At 36.2% G+C, this 26719-nt stretch overlaps 1 protein-coding gene and 1 non-coding gene across 2 annotated transcripts in view; both read right to left on the reverse strand.

Annotated features, from left to right (window-relative positions):
- The window catches only part of LOC123933040 (RING1 and YY1 binding protein), an 82064-nt gene that overhangs the window by 45001 nt on the left and 10344 nt on the right, over positions 1-26719 (reverse strand). The gene's annotated exons all lie outside the window — the stretch shown is intronic.
- On the reverse strand, positions 24340-24487 carry LOC123933297. The gene has a single exon (XR_006816545.1). It is a non-coding gene; the product is annotated as a small nucleolar RNA SNORA62/SNORA6 family (small nucleolar RNA).

A 26719-nucleotide genomic window follows, 5' to 3' on the forward strand; every position in this document is an offset into this window, starting at 1 on the left:
AAACACCTTCCCCTCCGTATTCCCCAAAACACTGCAAACAACTGTTACCAGAAAATATTCTTCAAAAACAGAAAACCAAAATCCATCATCAACTCCCAACTAAATGCTGTGAAGAAAAACCTAATTAACTCACACTGTGAAAATGCATATAATAAGCAAAAATATAGTGTTGGGGGAAAAAATTAAATCAAGGTTAACTTTGGTTACCTGCTTGTTCACTACCGACCTTTCTTCAACAGGCTGCAAGCATGCTTCCTGGTTTGTAATCAAAAGCATCCACATCGGCTGGGAACGGGCCTTGCCTACTCAGTTTCCTAGGCTATGGGTGGCAAGAGGACAGGATCAGATTTTTCCTACACAGCTAGGTGCCACTTTGCTAGATGCAGCCTAACACAATAGGACCCATCACCATAGAAGGCTTGAAAACTGTTACGGGAAATTTGTTTCTGGCAAACTCCAAAACAGTAGATGTTTAAAAGATTATAGCATGCTTATTAAAACACTTTCCCATATTTTCACTTCTGTGCATCAATTACGTTGGGAGAAACTAACTTACATGTCTGCAGAAGCAGACACTCCGTATCCACAAGATGAACCTCCACACAACTGTGTACAATGTACAGCCCAGGAGACACCTCCCAAAAAGGCACACAGCTAATTCTCTGATGGGAATGCTCTCGCACACCACCTTACATGTTACTCCACATTCCAAATGTCACACACTTTCTCCCTTGCAGATTTCTCATTTAAGCTTTTCAGTGAAGCAACTGAATTCCTACCAAACTCCCCCCATCTTTTCATTAACTTTAAATTAACTTTAAATAACTGTTTTACTTTCTAGCAAAAAGAAAAATAAAACTTTTGCAAGCAAAAATCTGCCCATGAAGCTGGAAGTGTGCACTCTTCAGTCCATACCATCATGTCCTGAGAGGCGAAGTCGGGCCCCTCCGATTTCAAGTTCATTCTCAGAGTTGCCTAAATGGTGCAAGCCTGTGCATGTTTATACAATTCCCAAAGCAGGACTTTTCTGTACAGAGAAGATTCATAAAAGACATGGCAGTGCTAAGTATACTGATGAGGTACTCAAATATCTCTCTAAGCTGGTATGTACCTGAGAAGTTTACTTTTGTCATCAGTGTACTGATTTTTTTTTTAAGATTTTATTTATTTATTTGACAGAGAGATCATAAGTAGGCAGAGAGGCAGGCAGAGAGAGAGGAGGAAGCAGGCTCCCTGTTGAGCAGAGAGCCTGATGCGGGGCTCGATCCCAGGACCTGAGATCATGACCTGAGCCGAAGGCAGAGGCTTTAACCCACTGAGCCCCAGGTGCCCCCGGTGTACTGACTTTTGCATATGAGATGATGAGCGGGTAAGAACTCCAACCCTAATGCCATAATTAGGCACAAAGTTTGCCTTCCTTCCCTTATCAGATTTTAATATTTATTCAAAATCTGCCTTGTATTTGCTAATTTTGCTAGTAAGCCAATGATGGCAAACTAAGATGAAATGTACAGGTATGAAGGGATGAAAAAAGACAACAAAAAATTAACACCTCTCAAGTCAGAATTACACTGCAGCAATTATTTCCAGATGGCAATTTTTAAAAAGCTTGTTGCAACAATGAAGTTTGTATTTAAAAGCCTCAAAAGGAGAAATAGAAGACTCTTTATATTTCTTCTGCTATGAGTTCTAAACAGAGTGAGAAGAGACAATAGAGTTCAAATGGAGACACTGGTTCTCCACCAGTCTGAATTTCTAATAATAATTGGAGAGCATTTGGCATTCGTTTTAGGGTGTGTATATATTGTGCATCTCCATCAAGCTCATACTTGTACTTCAAGGTAATATCCTGAACAGGCCTAGGGTGAAAGTACTTACTGCTTTTTCACTATAAACGAATGATGAAAAAAAAAACTGTTCGCACAAAATTTATACTACATTCAGAAGGTTCTGGGGCAAAAAATATAAATACTCTAAGCTGTTTTTCATTGTTGGTTAAGAAAACTAAGAAACAAGAAAAGAAGGCAGTAACCCAGTATCATTTTACCAACAGTAATAAAAGCTCCTAATGTACATATATCATTCTTTCACTGGTAAAACTGCCTTCTTAAAAAATGTACTTCTATAAGACAAAAAAATATAACTGGACTTCATCAGAATTAAAAACTTGTGCCCTTCAAAAGACACAGGTTAAGAAAAATGAAAAGGTATACGTACTTACTAAAGGACATAATATATCCGGGATGTAAAACCCTTACCAACTCCAGACAGACAGACAGACAACCCAATTTTAAAAGTGGGCAAAATATCTGAATTTGACCAAAAAACATATACAAATTGGCTAATAAGCCTAAGGTGCTCAGTATCATTAGTCATCTGAAAAATGCAAATTAAAACCACAATGAGGTTCCACAACATATCCACTAAAAAGGCTATAATCAGAAGTGTTGGTGAGGACATGAAGAAACTAGAATCTTCATATGTTGTAATATAAAACAGTACAACCACTTTGGAAAACAGTTCAACAGCTTCTTCAAAGGTTAAACATGAAACTATCATAAAAGTCAATAGTCCACCTAGATTACCTACTCAAGAGAAACCCATGTCTGTGCAAATGTTTATAGTAGTACTGTTCTTTTTTTTTCCTTTTTTTTTTTTTAATAGTAGCACTATTCTTAGCAGCCACAGATTGGAAACAATCCTAATCCACTGGCGGATGAATAAAGAAAATGCAGTTTATCCATGCAATGAAATAGTACCCAGCTATGAGATGGGACAAACCTTAAAACATGCTAAGTGAAAGAAGCCAGATATAAAAGACTATATACAGAATTATTCCATTGACACAGTATTTCTTCAGAGACTAAAAGGTATCAGTGGTTGCCTGGAGAGTACAAACTGACTGCAAACAGGCAACAGGGAAATTTTTGAGGTGATTTAAGTGTTCCAAAACCGGACTATGGCAATGACTGTACAACTGTATAAACTCACTAAATTGTTTAACAGGTGAATTGTATATTATAATATTTTTAAAAAAGCTGTTATAAGTGAAAACCCAACCCTCCAAAAATTTTAATAGAAGCTAATTTAATTTTCAAAATATTCTCACAGAAGATTGTATTTTCAAACACCAACTGTATTAGAATTGAAAGGAACTTAAGACGACAGTTTTCCATTTAAGGCGTATTGTTTAGCAACATCAAACACAGCAGATATTTCATTCTTATCTACATGGTCAAAAAAAAAACCACATAATCAATACATTGCTCAGTAATTGTACTCTTGGGCATTTACTCTAAAGAAAGAAAAACCTGTGTTCACGCAAGAACCTTTACATAAGTAAGTGTTTCCAGCAGCTTTATCCGATCATAGGCCAAAACTGAAAACAACTCAAATACCCTTCAAAGGGTGGATATTATAGCTTCAGTATGTCCACAGCATGGAATACCACTTAAAAATAAAAAGGGATTAACTACTAATACACACAATTTGAATGCACCTTAAAGAAATTACAATTAAGTGGAAAAAAAAATCCACTCTTAAAGGGTAACATATATATGATTCCATTTACAAAACCTTCTTGAAATGACAAAATCACTGAAGAGAGACCAGATTAGTGGTTGCGGAAGAGGCAGGGAGCAGAGGAAGTGACTGTAGGGATTCTTGTGATGGACTCATTCTGTATCTTTACTATGATGGTGGCATTAAAAACTACATGTATGGTAACATTACCTACAACTAAATACGTGTATACACACACTCTCTCTCATTTCCTCTACCTTACAACGCCACAGATAGCTCTAAGTAAAAGTTGGGAATTTAAATAAAGTCTGGATTGTGTCATTGTCAATTTTCTGGATGTGTTACTGCTTTCTACAATCATTCAAGACATTATCACCAGGAAAAACAGGATAAAGGTTATAGGAGATGTGATATGTCTCCAGTATTTCTTACAACTGCATATAAATCTACAATTATTTGAACATAAAATTTTTTTAAAGTTAAAAAAATTCAATATAGTATATTTGCACTGCTACCTCCACAGAATACCAATAGCTCACATATTCTGAGGCTGCATTACGTTTTAAGTCTTGCAATATATTACTCTTTTTTATGGGGTAGAAATCTTCTCCTGCACAGCAGACCAAAGAAAAGTGATCACAATCAATCATTAACTACTGATTCTTAAATACCAGAGAACAAATGTAGGAAAGAAATTCAGCACCTAAAACTTCTACATCAAGATGCATAAAAACAATCTCTAGAGGTGGATTTAAAATTTTAACCAAAAACCCAGGAACAATCTCTTCAATCGGAAAGGTATTGCACAGATGAAGCCATGCCTTCGAGACTGTAGGACACACAAAAAGGCATACCCTTCGTTATTAATGCCAGGTTTACCAAGTTCAAATCCCCAACCTAGGTTCTTAGCACCGTGACACCTTAAACTCCCAACTGATAGGATACCTGGTTAGTGGAAAGAATTATCACAATAAACTGCTTATACTTCAGTCTTTTGGGAGCCTGAGTTCATCTTCTTCTCTCAACTCCACATAAAGCATGCAAAGCTATACTCTTTCCATCTGGTGACCTACTGATGGCACCCAGCAAGTCTTCAAATGCAATGGACAGCTGCCAGAAAAAGGAGCGCTGAGAGTAAAGGTGGAGAAGCCTTCCTTTCCATTTCAAATTAAAAAGCAACAGTAAAGGAGCCATTTGAAAACTGTTATGTTACCTGACACTTAAAATAAAAGAAAGAAAAACAAGATGGGCACATACTGTGGTCCTTTTGCACCCTGAAATTACAGGTAACAAAACGAAGGACAGAAAACATGAGAAGAGACCATAAAGGCACCAAAAGAAAGGAACACCAAAGTTCAAATTATAACTCAGGGAACAATGTCCAGAAGATTAAGCCTTCTTAACATTCCAACACAGTTAACAAACAGAGAAGGATTTCAAACAGCTAACAAACATACAAAAAGAAGTTTAAATTTCTGGATAAGGAAAATATACATTAAAAGAATGAAATGCCATTTACCACCCTCCCATTTTCCACTCTCATTTCTAGATCAGAAACCTGATAACCCCAAGTGTAGGTATTCTACAAGAAAACTGGAATTCTGCTGTTAGCAAAAACACTTTGGAGACCAATTTGTAATTCTTAATGCTCAAAAGGCCCATATCCTATAATCTCGCAATTCCATTTTAAGATCTCTTGTACTTGTCACAAGATGTGTACAAAGATGCTCACAAAAGTGTTATCTGTAATAAGGACAAGGAAAATCCACCTAAGAATAGATAAGCTGTATTTTATCCAAGGGAACAGTATGTAACAGTAAAAATATGCAAACTAGATCCAGTATCAACATGGTTTATATCTCACACTATGCTAAGTCAAAACAAAAACAAACAAAAAACAAACAAAAAACACCAAGGTGCAAAAAGATATGTAAAGTACACCATTTAGATAGATTTTCCAAACTAAGAAAAAAGGCTTATACTGATGATGAATTCATACAAACATGTACCCCAAAATTGGGAAATATGCAAAGGAATGATATATATCTCCTTCAGCTATAGTGGTTGGGAAAGGCACTGAGGCAGAAAAAGTCAGAAGAGGTGCTCACTGTTTCAATTCCTGCAAAATGTTCAGTTTGAATATTTTAATCAAAACTATCCAAATCAAATGTAGAAAAAAATGTTAACATTTACTAAACTTAGGGCATGAGTATTACCTTGTGTTTTTCTATTAGTTTAAAAGATCGTGTTTTTTCAAAGGTTTTAAAACGGGAAAGTACATTAAGTCAAAGGTAAAAAGGAGATGCAAATTCTATCAGGAATCAAGAAGAGACATCATTACAAATCTTAGAGATATTACAAGGATAAGGGAAACTTACAATTTGTGTATGTGACAGCTTAGATGAGAGGTCTCAAAGAATTTTTCTAATTACCAAAGGTTACATAAGAATAGGTGATATAAACAGACCTATATATATTTTTAAAAACTGATTTGTACTTAAAGACTTCAACAATTAAAACAAAACCAAAAGAATACCCCCAACCAAGACGACTTCAATACTAAAATACAATTTTATTGACATATTAGCAACCGACAATTGGAAATAAAACATAAAGTACAACTTAACAATAGCATTAAAAAATTAACCATTCAGGGATAAATGTAACAAAATATGTGTAAGATCTGTATGCTACAATGTACAAAACACTGAAGAGAGAACCAAAGACTTAACTAAGAGATATACCATACTTGTAGATGAGAAAACTCATTAATGTTAAAATCAATTTTCCTCAAAATGATCTGTAGTTATGATATCCAACACAGCAGCCACTAGTAACATGGATATTTACATCTGCGTTTAATTAAAATCTCATAAAATTTAGAATTCGTTTCCTCAATTTCACTAACCACTTTTGAAGTGGTCAAGTCACATGTTGTCAATCACTACCATACTGGACAGTGTAGATGGGAAACATTACCCTCATTACAAGTTCTTACTGCTACTGGACAGAGCTATCTACAGAGTCAATGCAATCCAGTCAAAATCTCACCAAATTTCACAGAAATGAGGATGGAAAAAGAGGATCTCATATACTCTAAATAAATAATTTTTAAAAATTCCAGAAAAGTAGTACCAAGCTGAGGGACTGATGTTACTGGATTTCATGATTTGTGATGACTGCTAACAGTATGTAAAGACATTGTGGTACTGGCAAAAACACAAAGTCCAGATACATAAACACACACACATGAGATCATTTGATTTTGAACAAAGATACCAATGTAACTCATTACAGAAAGGAGAGTCTTTTCAATAAATGGTACAAAAAAGCTGGGATGTCCATACATAAAAATTAAGAACCTCAATCCATACTCTTATCCATATATAAGAATTAACTCAAAATGGATTAAACACCTAACTGTAAAACCTCAGAGTTATTAAAAAACTTCTGAGAAAACATAAAGGAAAATGTTTAGGACCCCCATCTATGCAAAGATTTCTTGGATAAAACATAAAAAGCATTAAGTTGCAAATGAAAAAAATACATATATTGAGTTTCAAAAAATTAAAAATCTCCATTCTCTGAAAGACAGCATTTCCCCAGTTTTGAGAAATAATTGACACATGCCAGTATATAAGTTTAAGGTGTAGAGCATAAGGTTTGATTTATATACATCATAAAACGATTACCACAAGTTTGGAGCAGCCATCATCTCATATAAATAAAATAAAAAGGAAAAAAGTTCTCCTTGTGGTAAGAACTCTGAGAACGCACTCCTTTAACAATTTTCCTAAACGTCATACAACAGAATTATGGTCATGATGCTGTACATTTCATCCTTAGTACTTATTTATCTTATAACTTGGCATTTGTGCCTTTTGACCACCTTCCTCAAATTCTCTCTTCCACTGAAAGACACCATTAAGAAAATGAAAAGTCAATGATGAGGAGAAAAAATATACAAAATACGTTATCTAATAAACTGTTATTTGGAATATATGAAAACTTGTATGAAAGCTGAGTAATAAATGCAATGGGCAAAAAAAAAATCTGAAGTCATTTCCCCAGAGATATATGGGTGACTTACATAAAAACACATGAAAAGATGAGGCGCCTGGGTGGCTCAGTGGGTTAAAGCCTCTGCCTTCGGCTCAGGTCATGATCCCAGGTCCTGGGATCGAGCCCCGCATCAGGCTCTCCACTCAGTGGGGAGACTGCTTCCCCCTCTCTCTCTCTGCCTGCTTCTGTGCCTACTTGTGATCTCTGTCAAATAAATAAAATCTTAAAAAAAAACAAAACAAAACACATGAAAAGAGACTTATCATTAGTCATTAAGGCAATGCAAATTAAAACTACAATGACAGACCACTAAAATCCGCTATACTGGTATTACAAAAAGACAAAGAACTGGCAATGTCAAATACTGAGGATGCACAGACAGGGATTTCTACACTGTTGATGATGAAAAACAAAATGGTACTCTTGGGGATGATGCAAATATTATTCTTGACAGTAATTACAGGGTTAATAAGTTCATAAAATTCACAGAACTGTACACCAAGAAGGATTAATCTTACTGTATGTGAATACCTCAGTATACCTGACCTCAAGTATTTTCTTTAAAATATTTTAACATTTCAGTTTTCCAAACTCAATTCAAACTTCCCTAACAACTCTCATCATATACTTCTAAATGTACTTCTGAAAGCCTCATATTACCATACTGATCAAACCTCAACTCCAAAGACAATCAAATGTTCCACATGACTAGACAATCTAGTATTTCCAATGCATAGTACTGTAGAGCTAATCACATAAACTTCAAAAAGGATAAAAGGCATGTAAAGTATTCCACCTCTGCCAAAGTACTACAGGAGCTCCACAATCATCTATGAAGAAAATCATCCAAGAAGAATAATCAAATGAAAGGAGTCTAAAAGCAAAGGAAATCTTAGGGAGTATTACACGTGTGATGGTAACAACAACAACAAATCACCACCCACATCCATACATCCCTCCCACGGGGAGAAATTAGGTGGGCAGACAAACTAAGAGAAAGATAATTCACACCCTGAATCCCCTAATATCAAATTTCCCTGTCATGCAAACCAAATCATAGGACTTCCTATGACAACACCCAAGTACTGGAAGTCTAAGATAGTTCAGACTGTAACAGGGAGTATTTCACAGAAATGCTTTATACAGAGAAAAATGAGAGCTGGAAATTGAGAAGAAACAGTTCTGATTTCATTATGAAATACCCTCGTGCCTACCACAGTTCTGAATCTTCAATGTAAAGAAACCGTAAAATCTAAGACATAATAGCACTCATACTGCAGCGTACAGAGGAATGCCTCTTATCATCTTCCTAAAGCTTGGTCTGTCAGAAAGGTGATACAACTCGGAAGAAGAGGACAAAACTAGTCCAGAAGTCTAGTCCACATTCTACTACCACTAACCTGTTTCATGACTTGGGGCCAGTCACTTAACCTCACTGGATTCTAGTTTTCCTGGATATAATGACTGGATAAAATCATCTCTAAGGTCCATTCTAAAAAAAACTTTTACATGGAGGAAAAACAGTAGCCCAGGGCAATTCAAAGAATTCTAGCTCTTCTTGGCCAGATATAACTGTAGTCATTATAAATGTGGATTTAACAGCTCATTTTATAAAAATGTTCATTATTTATTTCCCATAGCCTATAGGCTTTAAGTAGAAAGTACAGTGCTGCTCAACAAACCCTACACACAAGAAACATGTAGAAAACAACATCAAGGGCCATCACAAACTGCTAAAAGCTATGATAAAGAGAAATCTTAAAAGCAATTAAGACACACTTTGTAAAGAAAAAAGGGGGGGGATGGCAGCAGATTACTCATCTGAAATAATGAAACGCAGGAAACAATGGAACACCACCTTTAAGGTACTGAAAGAAATAAACTGAACCCAGAATTCTATACCCACTGAAAACATCTTTCAAAACAAGGACAGAAACTGGAAGCCTCATACACCGTTGGTAATATAAAATGGTGCAGCCACTTTGGAAAACAGGTTTAAGAGTTACCATTTGTCCCAGCAATTGCAATTCTAAGTCTATATCCCAGAGAAATTAAAACATGTATCCATACAAAAATGTGTACACTAATGTTCATGGCAGCATTATTCATTAATAGCCAAAAGGTGGTTTATTATACAACAAATACTACTTGGCTATTAACAGGAGTAGGTACTGATATATGCTACAACATACATGTTTCCAAGGTGAGCCTTAGAAACATTATAGTAGTGAAAGGACCCAGTCACAAGAGACCATATGTCATTTGATTCCATTTATACAGAATACCCAGAACCCTGAATCTTTAAAGAGTTAGTTTATCAGTTCCCTAGGACTGGGGATGGCTGGGTGCACTGGGAGTGGGGGCACCCTGAAGGGTCACAGGTAAAAAGCAGGGGATTCCTTTTGGGGGTGATGAAATGAGGCCACAGTTCATAATTCTGCGAATATACTAAAGACCAATGAACTGCACACTTTAAATAGATGAACTGTATTATATATGTGTTGTATCCTCAAAAAGCTCTTATCAGAAGAAAAGCAAAATAGAAACTGAGAAGTAAAAAACAAAAGAATCAATCACCGGCAGACCCAAACTATAAGAATGTTACAGGAAGTCCTTCAGGCAGAAGGAAAACATTACCGCATGGAAATCTGGCTCTACACAAAGGAATGAAGAGCACTAGAAATGGTAGGTATGTGGAAAAATAGAAAAGATTTCTTCTATTATATTTCACTATCTCTTTAAAAGATAATTGCCTATATAAAAATTCTCTTAGGGAGGATTACAACAGAACTAATAGCAGAAAAGCTAGGTACAGGAAAGTGGCAGCATATTTCTACTCTTATACTACAGATGACCCCTGAACAACACGGTTTGAACTGCATGGGTCCAATTACAAGTGGATTTCTTCTCAAAAAATACATGGTACAGGGGCGCCTGGGTGGCTCAGTGGGTTAGAGCCTCTGCCTTCGGCTCAGGTCATGATCCCAGAGTCCTGGGATCGAGCCCCGCATCGGGCTCTCTGCTCCGCAGGGAGTCTGCTTCTTCCTCTCTCTCTGCCTGCCTTTCTGCCTAGTTATGATTTCTCTCTGTCAAATAAATAGAATATAAAAAAAAAAAAAATACGTGGTACAAAAATATTGTAAATGCATTTTCTCTTCCTTATGATTTTCTTAGTATTTTCTTTTCTCTAACTTAGTTCACCACATTATACATTGTATAATATATACAGCATACATAATATGTTAACTGACTGCTTATGTTATTGCTAAGTCTTCCTGTAAACAGTAGGCTGTAAGTATTTAAGTTCTGGGGGACTCATAAGTTATATTTGGATTTCCACTATATATGGGGCTGGCACCCCTAATCCCCAAGTTGTTCAATGGTCAACTGATATGTAAAGAAGTATATCTCTTGAAGACAATCTTAGATATACTAAACGAATAACTAAAACCAGAGAGTTATAGCGAAGAAGAAAGGATATAAACTGGATTAAAAAAACAAACAAACTCAACTAAGCCAAAGACAGCAGAAGAAAAGAGGAAAGAGGATGGGTGGGAAAAACAGAAAACAAATAGCAAGGCAGATTTAAAAAGAATCACATCAATAATCATAACAACTGAAAATGGTCTTTTTAAAAGGGCAAAGACTACAATAGTTAAAAAAAGAAACCCAATTATATCTGCATATAAGAAATTCACATCAAATATAAAGACACAAATATGGGAAAAAGTACATTATGCTAACCCTATTCATTTATTCAATCTACTTAATACACGACAAAGTAGTATCAGAGCAAAAAAATTACGTGATAAAGGTGTTTCATAATGACAAAGGGCTCAATTCCTTAAGACATAATTCTATGTTTAATCCATCCAATAAGCAGAATTAAATTAGAAGTAAAAAACAGCAGGATAATTGGAAAATTCTCACATATTTGGAAATGAAGCAACAATTCAAAATAAAGCATCAGCCAAAAGAGAAAGGGACAATCAGAAAATATTTTGAGCCAAATGAAAATGAAATACATTATCAAATTTTATGGATTGTAACTAAAGTAGTACTTGAGAGTTTAATTTATAGCATCAAATGCCTTTACATGGAAAAAAAAAAAAAAAGTCCTCTAATCAATGACCACACTAATACTTTAGGAAACTAGGAACAGAAGAGCAAGTAACACTCAAAATAAGCAAAATAAAGACCAGATCTGGTATCACGGGAAAACAAGATAAACAAAGAAAAAACAATAAAATCAAAATCTTGTTGAGATAAAATCAGAAAGACACAAATCAATAAGGAAATGAAAGGAGACACCTCAATAAATGCTACAGGTATTAAAATAAATGTACAAGAATGTTCGAGACAGCTACAGGTATTAAAAAGAATGATATGGGAATATTATCAATACTTTTACTTCAGTAAAATGGGCAAATTCCTACATTTCTTGAAAGGCACACACTGTCAAAACTCATTCAAGAGGAAACAAATAATCTAAATATTCCTATACACTTACAGAAATTTAATTTGTAGTTAAAACCTCCATAAGGAAAACTCTAGGCCCAGATGGCTTCACTAGTGAATTCTAACAAACACTTACGAAGAAATAATATCAATTCTATACAAACTCTTCGAGTAAAATGAGGAGAAGAAAAATGATGTGTTCCCACCTTATTCTAGGAGAACCACATCAGTCTAAATACAAAACCAACTATGTTGCAAGAAAGCTAGACCAATCCGAAAGACAAGAGACAGAGATAAGGAGAGAGCTCGAGCACTGATGAGAGCTAAAGCAGCAGGGTCCCTGAGGCAGGACTGCTGGGATCATGCATGACCTGAGCTGAAGGTAGACACTTAACAGACTGAGTCGCCCAGGCATCCCAGATGCAAATACTCTTTAGAAAGAAAATAATCTAACTCAGATTACTGCCAACAGAATACACAGTGGGATTTTTCCCAGGAGTGAAAGACTGGTTTAGAATTCCAAAAATCAACCAATGTAATTCAGAATTAAAAATGAAAAACTGTATGACTGTCTTAAAAGATGCAGGAGATGCAGAACAGGGAAGTGTACCTGACAAATCCAACATCTATTCCTTAATTTAAAACTCTTAGCAAACTAGAAGAGAACTTCCTCAACCTACCAAAAACTACAACTAATACCATACTTAACGATAAAAGACTGAATGCTTTACTCCATTAAAACCCAAGAACAATGCAGGGATGACAACTTTTACTACTTTTATTCAACACTGTTCTGAAGAGTTAAACTATGTAGTAGGCAAGAAGAGAAAAATAAAAAGCATCCAAATTGGAAAAGTAAAACTGTCTTAATTCACAGATAAGATCACCTATGGAAAAAACTGCAAAATCCTCAGAAAGCTACTGGAATAGGTAAGTTTAGCAAAGATGCAGTACAAGACATACAAAAATAACTATTTGTAAAAATCAGCTAAGAACAATTTGTATAGCATCAAAAATGTGAAACACTTTGTGATGAATTTGACACTGCTAAGAGAAGACCTAACTAAAGAGGAAACCTACCATTTTCAGGGATTTGAACACTGAATCTAATCTGGTTAAGATGTCAGTTTTCTACAAATTCAATGAATTCCAATAAAAAGCCCAGCAGGCTTTTTTGTAGAAATTGACATGGTGGGGATGCCTGGGTGGTCAGTCACTGAAACATGTGCTTTCAGCTCAGGTCATGATACCAGAGTCCTGGGACTGGGTCCTGCACTGGGCTCCCTGCTCAGTGGAAAGCCTGCTCCTCCCTCTGCCTGCCTCTCTCTGACAAATAAAGACAGATCTTTTAAAAAAAAAATTTTAATTGACAGGGTGATTCTAAAACTTACATGCAAATACAAAGGATCTAGCAGAATAGCCGAAGTGACTTTGAAAATGAACAATATTAGTAGTCTTATACTCCCTGATTTCAAGACCTTAAAAAACAACACTAAGACAGTATAGTACCAGTGTAAAGACAAAACAGATTGTTGGAACAAGACAGAGTCCAGAAACAGCATCAAATACACAGTCCATTGATTTTCACCAAGATGCCAAGGCAATTCAATGAAGAAAGAATAATCTTTCCAATAAATGATGCCAGAATAACAGGATGGCCATATGTTAAAACAAAAAACAAAAACAAACAAACAAAAAAACCCCAAACCAGCTTACCTCACCCTTACAAATCTGTATATAAGCACCACTTCAAAACAGACTACATACCCAAATATAATGAGTTAAAACTGTGAAACTTCTACTAACAAAAATCTGAGAAAATTCTGGTGATGTTGGGTTTGGCAAAGATTTCTTAAATATGACACAAAAATAAAAGTTACAAGAGAAAACAAACAGGACTTCATCTAGTATTCTTCAACAGACTTTTAAAACATACATCTGAATCTAGAATAAAGAACTCTCACAATTCAGTAAGTCAACCAAACTTAAAAATGGGTAAAAGATATTAAAAAAACTTTAAAAGATGGCAAATAAGCATGTGAAAATAACGATCTTTATTAGTTATTAGGAAATACAAAACCACAATGAAATACCATCAGACACCCCCTATTTGCCTAAAATTAAAAAGGCTATACATCAAGGCTGGCCAAAATGTGGAACAACTTAACTCTCACACACTGCTTTGGGAATTTAACACATACAACCACTGTGGGGAAAAAAAAAAAAAAGAAAAAAAAGAAAGAGTTGGCAGTTTGTTAAAAAGTTAAAAACACCAGTGATTCCACTGCTTTACTCAAGTAAAATGAAAGTGTACGTCTACACAAGACTTGCTCAGGAATGTACAAGACAGCTCTATCTGTATTGGCCAGAAACTGGAAATTCCAATGTCCATCAACACGTGGATAGATATAATGGCAAAACAGGCATATACTGGAATAGTATTCAGCAATAAAAAGGGATAAAAATAAACATGGATCAATCTCTAAAATAAGCATACTGATTTAAAGAAACCAAAGGAAAACCCAAAAGTACATACTGTAGAATCACAGTTACACAAAATTCAAGAAAATGCAAACTAACCTGTAGTTACAGAAAGCAGATTAGTGGTTGACTGGGGATAGAAAAGGATAGAAGGAATTACCAAAGGGCAAGAGAAAATTTTGGGAGGTGACAAATATGACAATTATCTTATCTGTGGGGGTTTTCCAGGGTATTCTTTAAACCTGGGTATCTTATAGGCCAATTATATTTTAATAAAGCTAAAAGAAATTAAACCCTGATAACAAGATGTTCTTTTTCTCCTGATTACAATACTTTTTAGTTTTTTTGAGGATTGAGTAATACAGAGGTAGAGAAAAATACGCATTACTGTATAAATTAATCTGCGTTTTACTGTTCATTTTTTAAAATTAGGAGATCAGATCTAGTTGTTTAGTTCTGTTTGAGAATGTATTCTAGAAATGTTACAAATACATCATTTTTTTGTAGAGCAAAGTATTTTCTCACTAGCTTTTAAGTATTTTCAAAATGCTTTACCTTCATTCCTAGTAGTTTTAATTGGCAATAGAGCCTAACATTTTAGCTGTAAATTTAGTATCAATACCGTAATTACCATTACTTACACACACACACACACACACACACACACACACACCCATAAATTATAACATGCATCTTTTCAGAAACAATCTGTACCATCAGGGTTTCACCAAGGCATAAAGTGGTTGGAAGAGTTCATAAATCTAAGTTCTTTACAACTTAATGTAATTTGGGGGGGGTCACTGCGCTCTTATATTCCCTATAGAAGAGTAAAATCCTACTCTTCTTCCCAAGCTCCACACCAGTATCCGGTCCAGCAAAAACACACAGCCAGGCTAAGTTTAAAGATCAATATTCTAGTTAGCTCTTTCTTGCTTCATAGCATCTAAAAGTTTTTGTGGGGCTGGACACAGGGAGATGTGGGACTTGTTTTCACCACTTTTGAATCCCTGAGTCTTGAAAAGCCAGAGGTAAGGGAAGAAAAGGAAACCAACTATCACTTGCCAGAAGCCTTCTTTTTTACATTTCAGGGCTTGGGTTTGTTTGTTAGAGCTGGGGCTGAGTGGTGATAAAAAGGTTTAAACTAATGATTAAAATGAATTTCCGGGTTACATGAACAAAGTCTAAATCATATAAATTCAAGTGGAAAACGGCACGAACTGCTCTGCATTCATCAGCTGTTCTTTGCGGCAAAGCAGAGGAGGCCAACAAGATTGCTTTCTTGATTCTAAAGTGGCAATTCTTAAAAATGTGTTCATTCATATACAATAAATAGTATTCCACAATTATTAACTTTTTTAAAAAGACTTTTATTTATTTATTTGACAGAGACATCACAAGTAGGCAGAGAGGCAGGCAGAGAGAGAGGGGAAGCAGGCTCCCCGCTGAGCAGAGATCCCGATGCGATGCATGGCTGGATCCCAGGACCCTGAGATCACGACCTGAGCAGAAGGCAGAGGCTTAACCCACTGAGCCACCCAGGCGTCCCAGTATTCCACAGTTTAACATAAGTTTCTGCCAAACTGAAGGCCAAATTATAATCCTCCAGAATGGACCTACAGAAAAAGTCTGATTTATCTGCAAACTACAAATATTCTACTCTAAAGGACAATCCATCAGCCCAAAAGCCTGTTCTTTAAAGGAAAGAAAATAAATAAATAAATAAATAAATAAAAACAAGAAAACCATATTCTGTAACTTACTTTTTACAATCTAGGTAGATTTGCTCAATTGCATAAAGGTAAGAGAGTTTTTTATGATGGAAGAAGACTAAGTAGCAGATACTACCCATGAAGCCTGAGCTGTAAGTTTAGTTCATACCTCTTTCCTCAAAAATTGATTTGTTTGCACTAGGTTTAGAAAAGTTAAAATGACACAGAAATAGTCAACATATATCTGTCATTATGTTAGAATTTCAAAGATTTTCCACCACTTCAGCATACTAAGACTTTGTAGAAAACTACCATAAATTTAAATTTCACTGTAGAGATAAGACACTTGAAAAAGTAAAGAGTTTTAACAAATACAACCCTCATTTCTAAAACATTGTTTCATATAAAACTAGAGGGCCTGGATAAAGGAAGGAGGAATAAGAAAAAATAATCAGACCTATTTACCTATTTATTTGACAAAAATCAATGAACTGGAAACAAAGCAAACTTCTGGTGACTGCAAAACAAAACTGAAAAGTAAAGATTTAACTGGTCACTGAGAAGAACAAAGCAAATATCCTTATACAATTTTCTGAGCATGTTATGAATAAAATTAATTCTGAAAATACACCTTTCAAAACCACAAGAGGATCACAATGATTCATCAAGTTACCATTAGCTGGTTTAACTAATACGATTAAGCCCAACACTAAATTTAGCAAAAGTTCCCCAGTTAGGGATCAACATATTGCTGTGTACTAAATTTACTCATGTTTGTATAGGACATTTCCTGTTTGCAAATGTTTTTACAACTAGGTATGGATTTTTTAAGGTTGCATGTAAATCTCTTTAGAAGCCAACTTGCAGTTCGGCATTAGTCTCTATTTTCACTGAGAATTTATATATTCGCAAAGTTTGTGTTCCATTAATTAAACGCTTATTAATAGTTACCAAATTTAAAATGTCACAAATTCTTATTTACCAGAACATTCCAACTCATCAGATGTATCTTCTCTCATGAAATTCATTATTAGATCAATGACTTTTGGAAATACTGATATACAGGTGCACCTGGATGGCTCAGTTGGTTAAGCATCTCCCTTTGACCTAGGTCATGATCCCAGGGTTCTGGAATTGAGCCCCACATCGGTTTCCCTGTTGGGCGGGGAGCCAGCTTCTCCCTCTCCATGCCATCTCCCCAACCACTCCCCCAACCTAGCCTTGTGCACTCAATTCCAGGCACACAGGCATTCTCTGTCAAAAAAACAAATGAAATCCAAAGAAAAAAGAAGATAAAATATACAATTAAGAGGCTTCATTTATAAAACAGTACCAACTCAAAGGGAAAGATCACCTAGGACTTCAATCCTGGAAAATAACAGATAAAATACCAGTATCTAAATTACTAATAGCTCAAAAGACTGTCCAGCCCACCTCTTGAAAATCCCTTGCTAAGGGAAGCCCAATCATTCTGAGTCCTATTTAGCTGTAAAATTTCCAAGAAAAACAGAGACTTCATGATCTTGTCAATTTTAATCCTTTTCCTCCTTAAGCCATACCATATCTAGACCACTCTAGCCACTGTTCTACAAACGTTTCAAGATAACTGTTTCTAAAGCCTTAAGCCAGCAAGCACAGAACAAAATGGAATGTAAGAGAAAGGCATTTTCTAGTTCTCCTGAGGTGACCCTTTTTAAAACAGTCACTGGTTGAGGAAAATTCTATTTTGCAATAAATTGTTGTCTCAGCTGTGAGCAGAGGAGCAGATATGAACTTGAAAGGGAGATGATAAAGAGAGCTAATGTTAAGAGACTATGTAAAAGGATGCCCCGGTGGCTCAGTCAGTTAAGCGGCTGTCCTCGGCTCAGGTCGTAATTCCAAGGTCCTGGAATCGAGTCCCACATTGGACTCCTTGCTCGGTGGGGAACCTGCTTCTCCCTCTGCCTGCCATTCTGCCTGCTTGTGCTCTCTCCCTGACAAATAAATTAATTAAAAAAAAAACAAAAAAACAAAAAACAGGTGAGAGACTATGCAAAGAGGGGCACCTGGGTGGCTTGGTCCTTCAGCCTCTGCCTTCGGCTCAGGTATTGATCCCGGGGTCCTGGGATCGAGCCCTGCACAGGGCTCCCTGGTTGGCAGGAGGGCGGCCTCTTCCTCTCCCACTCCCCCTGCTTGTATCCCCTCTCTCACCGTCATTCTCTGTGTCAAATAAATAAATAAATAATCTTTTTAAAAAAAGAGAGAGAGAGGCTATACAAAGAGTAAAATTAAAAACTAAAGAGAGGAAGTAAACAAATGTTGGCAGTATTTCCAAGTCATACACCAAGTGCTTTTCAAAATTTTTAATAGACATACCCTATTTGCAGAAAAAAATTGATCAATATATGACATTATTTTAAAAAGGAAACATTTTAAAACTAGAGATTGGGAGAATGGATTACACTTTAAAAGTTACACTTAAGAATACAGAAGCTGTAGCAAGACTTTGCCTCTGAAGATTTAACAGTGTGTCAGTGGCACTATCCTTGGCCATGTGGGCTTCAAATTTAAATCTGGGGCAAAAATGTAAAAAGGGAATTCCACTACAAAATGAAATGCACAAAGTTCTTCAATGACCACAGAAAAAAAGAATCGAGAGTTTTCCCAAAAGAGTTTACATGAGCTGAGTCTTACATCTAAAGGTGACTTTTACCAAGTGAAACTAAGAGGTGGAACGTCTTCAGGCAACACAGTGACATGAGAGAACATGCTGAGGAACACAAGTTTGACCAGAAGGCACATGGTAAGAAGTGGCAAAGATGAGCTGGTAGGTAGGACAGAGCCAGACCATGACAGGCCTCGCAGGTCATTTAAGAAGACAAGGCAATACCTCCTCCGGCAATCAGGCAGCAATCAGGCAGCAAGAAGGATTCTAGGCAGACAAGCTACACGATCTGTTTTCTAGAGAGATCACTAGACACCTGACTGAGCAAAGCTACTCCAAGAGGCCAGGGGCAGGTCTGTACCATAGAGATTTAAAATTAATGAAGTTCACAATGAACTGAAAAATTAAATAATGAGGACCTAAAGTAAGGTGGTAGTGACAGGAATATAGGAGGAATAAAACAACAGAATTTGGCATCTGACAGCTACAGTTGGGTGTCTAATGATGCCTATAGACTGGTGGCTGTATAAATGGTAATACTGTTTTCAGAAAAAAAGCTTATTAAAAACAGTATGAATGTGAAGCTGGAGAAGATCTGAGTCAAGTGTAACCGTGCTAATATAAACCCAGCTGGGAATGTAAACTCCAAGGCTCATCTTATCTGTAAAATGGAGATATGTATCATACCCTTAAAACGATTAAATGAGACAATGCATGAAACAGTCTTAATACAGTGCCTATTTGTTAAATGCAGGTTAAATGTTGGCCCTTATCAGCATTACTATTAGGTTGTGTGCAGGTTACAGATGAAGACTTTGATGAGGAGTCCCACTCTTCTTCCTGTTACCCAATGAAGCTCCTTCTAGGTCTGTGTTCCAATTACTCCCTCAATAACAGCTATTCAATAAATACTAAGCATAAAAAAGTGCAAATGTACACCTGTTCTAATAGAATCAAACTTTACCTTGGGGCATAACACAGTATTAACTATTTTAGTAATACACTTTCCAAAAAAAAGAAAAAGAAGCACTGAGTCTTTCTTTTAATTAAACAACAAAGACTATGAAGACCCCTAGGGCTGTAGTACACCATTCTGTAGTTAATACACCTTCCACACCAGGTGTTTTGACAGAAAGCTCTTATCTTAAAGATGTAATAGGAGGGGGCACCTGGGTGGCTCAGTGGATTAAGCCGCTGCCTTCGGCTCAGGTCATGATCCCAGGGTCCTGGGATCGAGCCCCACATCGGGCTCTCTGCTCAGCAGGGAGCCTGCTTCCATCTCTCTCTCTCTGCCTGCCTCTCTGCCTGCTTGTGATCTCTGTCAAATAAATAAATAAAATCTTTAAAAAAAAAAAAAAGATGTAATAGGAGGATAACTGAATCTAGTCATCTGGTCAGTCTGTGATGAGTTTAAGTTCTTAGACTGGGAAAGAGAAGAACAAAGATTTTTAAGTCCATAAATGAAGGATTATTAGTGAAGGATTTCAAAATAAAAACCTCAATTATAACTTAAATAAGGATACTTCAACTACACATACTTTTTTTAAAGATTTTATTTGTTTATTCGACAGAGAGAGAGACAGCACAAGCAGGCAGAGTGGCAGGAAGAGGGACAGAGAAGCAGGCTCCCTGCCTAGCAAGGAGCCCCATGAGGGACACAATCCTAGGATCCTGGGATCATGACCTGAGCGGAAGGCAGCTGCTTAACCGACTGAGCCACCCAGCATCCCACAACTACACATACTCTTGCCAAAAAGTTTTAACAGATAAAACCTTCTTATTAAGAGATTCTGAAATGTATAAATATCCTGGGGGTGGAGGAGTGACACATTACAAATAAATTATTTTCAATAAACTTTAGACAAGTAATTTAGCATCATGGTATTTCATTATTACATAAGAAACTGCCAAAACTGACATAAATCACAGTATTACTGGAGGAACAAAGAAATCATCCAGTTCCATGAATTTCAGGGAACTTCAATTAACTGCAATCCACGGTTTAAAATCCCAACCCTGCATATGTATCTACACACACATAATATCGTTCAATGTGACATTTTTAAACCTTTAATCACAATATAATTGCAGTAAACAGACACTGTGTATACTGAAACTTTTTTTTTTTAAGATTTTATTTATTTACTCGACAGAGATCACAAGTAGGCAGAGAGACAGGAAGGGAAGCAGGCTCCCAGCCAAGCAGAGAGCCCGACTCGGGGCTCGATCCCAGAACCCTGGGATTATGACCCAAGCCAAAGGCAGAGGCCTTAACCCACTGAGCCACCCAGGCGCCCCTATACTGAAACTTTTAAGACATCCTAAAGCACTGAGAAAAAAAAAATTTATCAAACGTAATTACATCGAATTTCAGTTAGTCTGGATGGAAAGCCACATTCCACAGTCCTCACAAAAAGAAAAAAAAAAAAAAAAAAAACCACTCTAACTGCAGAATTTCCTGCTGCTAAGATTCACCAAAATCAGAAATGACTTCTTCATGAAGAATTCTGAGGTGTCCTTAGTACATTTACAGGTTCGGCAGACAAGGAGAGAGGCATTGTCAGGCAAGCAAGTAAGGAGGAGGCTGGTGGGGGGGGGGCGGGGGCGGGCAAAGAACACTCTACCTACCCACCTCCCCCCATTATCACTCCTGTTTTGAGCACCAAAATGCAATCACTGCTATTATAAATAAACATCAATGACGTACACCAAAAGTATAGGTCACGATGAGTTCATTGTCATACATTTTGTTCCAGAGTACTCAACAACAAATTAGAAGACTTGTGACTCCTTCAATTTTCTTAACTGGAGAAAAAAACAAAAACCAAAAAAACACCAACACAAATAAAGACAGCAATGCATACACTGGAAAGCAGAACCTACACATTAGAACACAGAGACCAAAGGCCTAATTATATGTGCTCCATCAGACCCTGTCCAGGCACCACTGCCTTGGGAGAGTCAAACATTCACAAAATCACTGCTGCCTCTGACTACTGATTTTAATGATGGCATGCCATGTTCTTTCAAAGAATTGTGGAATTTTCTGAATGAGTAAAGTGATAAACAGTACTTCAAAAGCGATTCTAAGACAGTCACCAGTATTATACTGCCTATTCTCAGCCCATTTTCATGAGTATATTTCATTAAGAGACAGAGTGAGAAAAACTCAACATTATAAACAGAAACATCACAACAAGCAAAATAAAGCGCTTAACCTAATAGGCTTACATTAACCTTTTTCATCATAGATGATATGATTAATATCTAATAATAGCTAATAATCTCAGGATAATTCTAAACAAAGTGGACACTATATTATTGCCCTTATCTAATTTAAATGGCCCTGGAAAAGTGTTCTCCCCTGAGACAGCAGAGGAGGAAGGAAAGAAATTAAAAGAATGCAGTTAGAGCACTTTGGTTCCCTATTAATTTGTCCATTTAATTATGTCACCTTTCTATTTCTTCTGTTCTACTAACTGGGTATGAAATCAACTAAGTTACTTCACTTTTCTGAGTCTCAACTTCCTCAACTGTGAAAGTTGGAAAACCAACTCTATCTCAGAATTGCTTTGAGTGTTACACTGGAAAAAACAGACAAAAAACTGGTACGGTAAATGTAAAGTGCGATGCAAATACACAGTATTTGAGAATATCATCTTAAGACTTAAAAGTCTAAATGGTCAAGTGCCTGGTGAAATACCCTGCACACGAGTGCTCAAATATTTGTCCCTTTATTCCATCATCATTTAAAACTTAGGTCCCAAAAGTTCAATTCTGGAAAACAAAGACTATCTCATGTACTACTTATGTATTTTTCACTAGCCAAGCCTTGGCTCTCAACTCCAACTACTACTCTCCAATATGGTCGCCACATGTGGCTACCGAGCACTTGAAAGGTGGCTAGTCTGAACTTGGTTGTGCTGTAACTGTAAAATGCATACCACATCATAGTATGATAAAAAGAATGTAAGATATCTCACTGCAATTTTATACTGATTACATATTGAAATGATAACATTCTGGATATAACTGATTAAACAAAATAAGTTTCTTAAAAATGATTTCACCAAAGGACACCTGGGTGGCTCAGTTAATTAAGCTTGAGCTCAGTTCATGATCTCAGAGTCCTGGGATCAAATCCCACATCCAGCTCTTTGCTTAGCAGGGAGCCTGCTTCTCCTTTCAGCCTGGTCCACCTCCTCTGCCTGGCCCCCCGCCCCGCTTGTGCACACACTCTGTCTGTCTGTCTGTCTCTCTCTCTGACAAATAAAATCTTTAAAAATAATCATTTCATTTGCTTTTTACTTTCTCACTGTGGTTAATGAAGCCTAAAATTTCATGTGGCTTGCAATATATATACTTACATTGGACAACACTGAGTCAGAACATCATACAGGACATTTGTAATACCAAGAGCAAAAAACAGCTTTAAATTTACAAACACAACATGTTTTAGAGTATAAATAAATTCTCTAATCTCAGCTAATAGCTATTTAAGTGCTAAATCAGTGTAACCAATATAAACAAAACTTTACAATCTCAGTGTAAATGTTACTTAAATTTCAACATTCCAGAATTAGATTTTTAGAACTTTTTATGAACACTGGTTTTTCCAACTACAAAAGTGACACCAACTCATCTAAACTATAGAAATTACAGAAAAGCATACACACACACAAAAGAATCCAAAAGAATCCACCATGCTACTACTCAGAATAATTTGATCACTCATCACTTCCAGGTAAATATATTAAATTAAGTGGTATGAAATATTAAAGTGGGATATATATTTTATCATTTTGAAACTTGTTTTTTCCCAATACTGTGAACATTTCCTTTTATTACATATTCTTTCTAAAACTTCACATTTTGAAATAATTACAGATTCACAGAGTGTTCCAAAAAACAGTATGTAAGTCCCATATAAATTGCACCCCATTTACCAAACAGGGTTGCATCCTCTGAATTACAGTACATCAAAACCAAGAAACTGACATTGGGACACATGTATACTGTTTTAGGTCACCTTATCACATGTGTAGATTCATGTAACAACCACCACAATCAAGATTAGATTTAATTAACAACAGAACATTCCCTCTCAGTACCCCTTTACAGTTACAACCACCCCTCCTTGGTGACTGTTAATCTAACTTTGCTATTACAAAAACGTGAATGGCTGCCTACAGTGTGTGACCTGTACAGATTGGCTTTTTTCACTCAGCATCAAGCCCTTGAAATCCACGCCAGCTGTTATATGTATCCAGAGTTTGTTCCTTCTTAATTGCTGAGTTGTATTCCATCTGGTATGGATGTATCACTCATCTACTGAAGGACATTTGGGTTATTTCCAGTTTTAGGGTACTACAAATCTGACATTTTTAAGAGCTGCAAAATATTTATAACTGTTGCATAGTTTTTATCAATTCCTTGATTTCTATGTAGGCATTTTTTTTTTTTAACTGCAGCAAGAATTACTATCAAACTCCACTTTTTGGGCCACAGATCCTCGTGGTCTTAGCAAAAGACCTGCCCCTCATGTAGCACTCTACCAACACTTCATGAGTTCATCGGCCAGGCAGCTATTTTTTGTTATAATAATGACGTAACAAATGTATTACACAGCAATTTTTATATGTAGAGAACACTAATTCCTAGTTGAAATGTTAGGTCACAAGGTACAAGTATTTTTAAAGGAATTGATACCAACTGGCCTTCAGAAAATTTAAAGCAACTTATTTAGCACCAAGACTCTGTTACAATGTTCACTTCTTCCTAGACTCACTAAAAATTTTTTAGTATTTAAAATTCGACTTGCCAAAAATGTTGTTTTGTATTTAAGTAATAGAAGTTATACATTTCTCATGTTTCCTGACTTAATTTGTAGTTCTTTTATTAATTACCTATTCATATTCTTTGGCCAACATTCTACTGAAACACTAGTTGACTGTCAAACTTGGTTCTAACATATGTTACAAAGAAACAGGTTTTTAAAAATACATGTATCTGAAATCCAAAAGGCATATTAATAGCCCAAGACAATATCTGATTTTTCAATGTGGAAGACACAAGTTTAGTTGATATAGTCCCCCAATTTATAAGTACTCTTCTATTACACACAATGTATTTATTAAGAAATTGCCTAATTCCAGCTCGAAGTTCATGTACATGTTCATGTACATCCCTACATTCATGTGGGGAAGCCTGGGTGGCTGAGTCAGTTAAACAACTGCCTTGAGCTCAGGTCATGATCCCAGGGTCCTGAGATTGAGTCCTGCATCCCTCTGCCTGCCACTCTCCCTGCTTCTGCTCGCTCACTCTCTCTGACAAATAAAATCTTTTAAATAAATAAATAAAAGCATGAATGTAGATCACTTCTCTTAAATTCACTGTGAAATGTCAAGACATAAATTTTCTCTAACATCAAAACTATCTCCAGTTTCATTAAGAAACAGGGCTGGCTTCTCTTTAGAATTTAAGGTCATCTAACCAATAGTTCTCAAAATTGTGCTCCCTAGACCAGCATTAGCAGCACTAACATCACCTAGTAACTTCTAAGAAATGCAAATTCACAGGCCCTACCCCAGGCCTACTTAATAAAAAAAACCCCGGAAGGTGGTGGGTAGAGCCAGAAATCAAGCAATGTGTTTCAACAAGCATTCCAGGAGATTCTGATACATACTGGAGTTTGAGAATCACACGTTAAACAAATTTAATAGAAAAGCATTAAATCTGGATTGCCTTACACACTTAATCTTTTCATGAAAGACTTCGGCAAAGTTAATCATGCCACAGATACGAAGAATTCAAAGACATATTTTCATTCTCCCCCAAAAGTAAAAAAAAACCAAAAAGAAAACTGGAAACTGGATGTTAGCTTTATTTCCTACAAAAAGGAATCCCTAAAACCACAAAGTGATCACAAAAAATTTCCTTAGAAGAAAAACCCAAAATGAACCATAAAAAACCAGCAGGTCAGAACTGATGTCTTTCAAACCGGAGACTCAATTAGTTTTGTATCACACACTGCTTGATACTCCTTTTCCTACATGGAACTACAGCCTACAACACTTTGAAAATTCAATGAACTAGCATATTAAACAGCACCTGGAAAACTATAATTACTCAAATTGTGGACCAGGGAATGAATAAATAAATAAATTGGTCAAATAAAAACAATTCTGTATGGCAGAATAAAAGTGACCTTTATGTTGTTTTGTCCCCTAACTTCTTAATAAGCACGTATTACCACATTCACAACCAAAATAAAGGAGAATCATGACTATATGTAATGATACAGGAAAATACCCTACAATACATCAGTTATTTTTAAGTTTTACCAATGCACGGATAATCTCTCTCCTTCGTGTAATAAAAATTTACAAGAGGCTGGGGTAGTACCAGATAAACAGAGTTCCAGCCTTCATGCTTACTAAAGTTTGAAATTAGAAGTGAATGCATCGAGTATTAACCCAGTTACAAAGGTGTGTTACTATGGTAGCTACTTCCTATCCAGCTGGGTAAGTGTCCCATTTCCCTCCAGGGAAGACCTTCTGAGCAGGGAGCCCAATGAGGCTCAATCCCAGGACCTCAGGATCATGACCTGAGCCAAAGGCAGATGCCTAACCAAATGAGCCACCCAGGTACCCCAAGACAATAGAACTGTTTGGTTTTGACTGAAGGTAGTTTAAGCTGAATTTTTATTTCTTGAAACCTTGAATATTCTGGCAGACTTATGACATTAAATAACTGTTAGTTTTCTAAAAGAATGAACAGTATATAAACCTTATACCCTACACATGAAATCTGATCTCTTCTTAGAAAGCAGTCACCAGGTTTA

This window comes from Meles meles, chromosome 20, assembly GCF_922984935.1.
Source record: "Meles meles chromosome 20, mMelMel3.1 paternal haplotype, whole genome shotgun sequence".
Taxonomy (NCBI): domain Eukaryota; kingdom Metazoa; phylum Chordata; class Mammalia; order Carnivora; family Mustelidae; genus Meles; species Meles meles.